Raw genomic sequence first — 4,041 nt, 5'->3', positions numbered from 1 at the left:
ATAATCACCAGGGGAACCACTAAGGAAATAACTCAAAAATATATAGTAAAAGAAATGACAAGGAAATTATACAGTACAATAGAAAATATTTACTGAACGCAAAAGGCAGTAAATAGATGAATAAAAAGACTTTTTTCAGATTAAATGACCTTGTATATAGAAAACTCTAAGGACTTCATCAAAAAAAAAACCTGTAAGAGCTAATAAACTTATTTGGCAAGATCACAGGATACAAGATATATATACAAAAAGCAGTTGTGTTTCTATACATTAGGAATGAACAATCTGAAAATGAAATTAAGAAAGCAATTTCATTTACAATAGCGTCAAAAAGAATAAAATACTTAGTGATACATTTAACAAATGAAGGTGGCAAGACAGGTACCCTGAAACCATAAAACTTATTCAAAGAAATTAAAGAGGACCTAAATAAATGGAAAGACATCCCATGTTCAAGGACTGTAAGACTTTAAGACTTTATTGCCGCTAAAACGGCAATAATCCCCAAATTGATCTACAGATTCAACTCAATCTCTCAAAATTTCAACTGCATTTCAATTTTTTTCAGAAACTGACAAGATGATTCTAAAATTAATATGGAAATGCAAAGGATCCAGAGTAACCAAAACAATTTGGAAAAAGAAGAAAAAGCTGGAAGACTCATACTTCCAGATTTCAATATTTACTATAAAGCTACAAATCAAGTCTGTGTGATACTTCCATGGGATATGCATATAGATCAACGAAATAGAATTGAGAGTACAGAATGGCCAAATGAATTCTGACAAGGGTTCCAAGAAAATTAAACGGGGGAAATAATCGTCTTTTTAATAAATAATGCTGAGAGAACTATCTACATACAAAAGAAAAATGAATTTGGACCCTCTACTTCATACCATATAAAAAAATTAACTCGAAATAGATAAACCTAAATGCAAGAAATAAAATTATAACATTCTTAGAATAAAACATAGGCATAAATCTTCATGACCTTGGATTAGATAATGGTTTCTTAGATATGATATCTAAAGTACAAGCAGCCAAAGTTAAAGTACAAGGCTTTAACTTCATTAAAACTAAAAACTTCTATGCTTCAAAGCACTATCAAGAAAATGAAAAGACAACACACATGGGAAAAAATATTTGCAAATCATCTATCTCACAAAGATCTTGTGTCCAGAATATATAAAGAACTCTTACAATTCAAGAAAAGAAAGATAAATAATCCAATTAAAAGCTGGGCAAAGGGGCTTCCCTGGTGGCACAGTGGTTGAGAGTCCGCCTGCCAATGCAGGGGACACGGGTTTGTGCCCCGGTCCAGGAAGATCCCACATGCCGCGGAGCGGCTAGGCCCGTGAGCCATGGCCGCTGAGCCTGCGCGTCCGGAGCCTGTGCTCCGCAACGGGAGAGGCCACAACAGTGAGAGGCCCGCGTACCGCAAAATAAATAAATAAATAAATAAATAAATAAAACTGGGCAAAGGATTTAAATAGACATTTAACAGACGAAGAAAATATACAAAAGGGTAATAAGCACACGAAAAGATGTCCAACTTCCTTGGTTATGAGAGAAATGCAAGTCAAAACCACTATTAGATACTACTTTACATCCACTAGAATAGCTATAATTAAAAAGATAGATAATAACAAGGGTTGGTGAGGATGTAGAGAAACTGGAACTTTTAAACATTGCTGGTGGGAATGTAAACTGATGTAGCCACTTTGGAAAACCATTTAACAGTTCCTCTAAAAGTTAAACACAGAGATACCATATGACCCAGCAATCCCACTCCTAGGTATACACCCAAGAGAACTGAAAATATATGTCCACACAAAAACTTGTACATGAATGTTCATAGCAGCATTATTCATAATAGCCCAAAGTGGAGACAATCCAACTGTCCATCAACTGATGAATGGATAAACAAAATGTAGTATATTCATTCAATGAAATATCATCCAGTCATAAAAAGAAATATAGCACTCACACATGGTAAAACATGGACGAACCTTGAAAACATTATGCTAAGTGAAAGAAGCCAGACGTGAAAGATCACATATTCTATGATTTCATTTACACGCAATGTCCAAAACAGGCATGACCATAGAGTGAAAAAGTAGACTAAGAGTTGCCAGGGGCTGGGGAAAGTAGGGAATGAGGAGTGACTGCTAATGTGTCAGGTTTTTCAGTCTGGGGTGATGAAAATGTTCTAGAATTAGTGGTAATGGGTGTACGATTTTGGGAATATACTAAAAACCACTGAATTATATATTTTAAAAGGGTGAATGTGAATGAAATCTCAATTTAAAAAAGATCAAGTGTGTTAGCAGATATAAAAACATTATATTTATATGTATATAAATATATACAAAAGTATACTGTTGTTACGCCTCTTCCTTTTGGCCCATTTCCAAATCCTAAATATTGACAACCTGTGTCACCATGTTTATCCTGTGCGTTTTTGTGTTACCTGGCCCACCTCCAGATACTCCTGGTTGAAAAACATGGGCCGAGGGAGCCAGAAAGGGAATCAAGGAGCAAGATGTTTATGGGCCCATTTGGTGTCACTGAAGGCAGAAACATTTTCTAGTCCATTTTATCGCAGAAAAGGAAAGAGACTTCAGACAGACCACAAAGTTGGTTGGAAAAGCCCTTAAAATTCTTTACCTCTTTTTGCTCTCATTCTACATTCATCAAACCACTTTCCCAAGGGTTTTAACACCAAGAAGGGAGCATATCCTCCCATTAGAGAGGAATCATCTCCATTGAAAATCATCTATTTGTCTGTCTGTCTAGCTATCATTTATCTATCTATCTATCTATCTCTGTGTGCATTTGGCTTTCTGTAACTTGAGGAACTTGAATCACTCTCCCTGCGTCTAAGTCTTAGACAATGAAAAAACTAAGGGCCAGACTCTGGATTAAGGTAAATTCACCTCAATCAAGGGATAAATAGATTTTAATCTATATGCTAACTGACCGGGCTGGCACCAAGATCTTGGACTTCCAGACTCTAGAACTGTAAGAGAAATTTCTGCTGTTTATGAGCAACCCCGTCTATGGGGATCTGTACAGCAGCCTGAACAGACCAAGACGAACACAAAATATTAACATATCAGAATCAATTTGTTCATAAACTCCCGCAGTTTGGCCAGTATTATCACTTTGATATTTCAGCACAAGTTCACTACCTACCTCGTCAGAAGCAGAAGACATTTACAGGGAAGCAGAGACAAGACAGGAGGAAACAACTGAGCCTTGCAACTGGGTGAGCTCTTACATTCCTTTATCTCAAGCTTTTCTAACAAAAGATGAGAATGATGTGCTGCAAGTAACTTTTAGTAAATCTCAATATAGGAAAAATAGTTTTATCACCACTGCCTTCAAATTTGAATTATAGCCAGTTTTGAATTTCTCCTCACCCTGAGCCTCCCTTCCTTTGGTGAAAGTGCTAAGAAAAGTAAAATGGTCAAGGCATGAGGCCTGGGGTGGGGCAGTGGAGGTGGCAGGAGGTGGGGGTGGGTAGGAGAGAAATGTGAGATCAACTTACAATGCTGAGAGTTGACTACTTCTTGCAAGAGTTAAATGCCCATCAGTAATTGTAGCCCAGTAAGAATGTGTACTTCCACATGTATTTCTTTATGAAGTATAGCTCAGAGAAGATAAAGGTCTCCTTCAAAGTTGCCTACTGGGCTTCCCCGGTGGCGCAGTGGTTAAGAATCCGCCTGCCAATGCAGGGGACACGGGTTCGAGCCCTGGTCCGGGAAGAGCCCACATGCCGCGGAGCAACTAAGCCCATGCACCACAACTACTGAGCCTGTGCTCTGCAATGAGAAGCCTGTGCACCGCAACAAAGAGTAGCCCCCGCTCGCCGCAACTAGAGAAAGCCTGCACGCAGCAACGAAGACCCAACGCAGCCAAAAATAAATTAATTAATTTAAAAAGCTGTCTATTAACAGATAACTGTTTCTAGTCAAAAGATCTCTCATATGTAGCAACCATCTGATCATTCTTCACAATCACTGATTATACACAAAGAAC

Source organism: Globicephala melas, chromosome 3 (genome assembly GCF_963455315.2).
Source record: "Globicephala melas chromosome 3, mGloMel1.2, whole genome shotgun sequence".
Taxonomy (NCBI): domain Eukaryota; kingdom Metazoa; phylum Chordata; class Mammalia; order Artiodactyla; family Delphinidae; genus Globicephala; species Globicephala melas.
The sequence above is the reverse complement of the archived record's forward strand: the minus strand, read 5'-3'. Positions refer to the sequence as shown.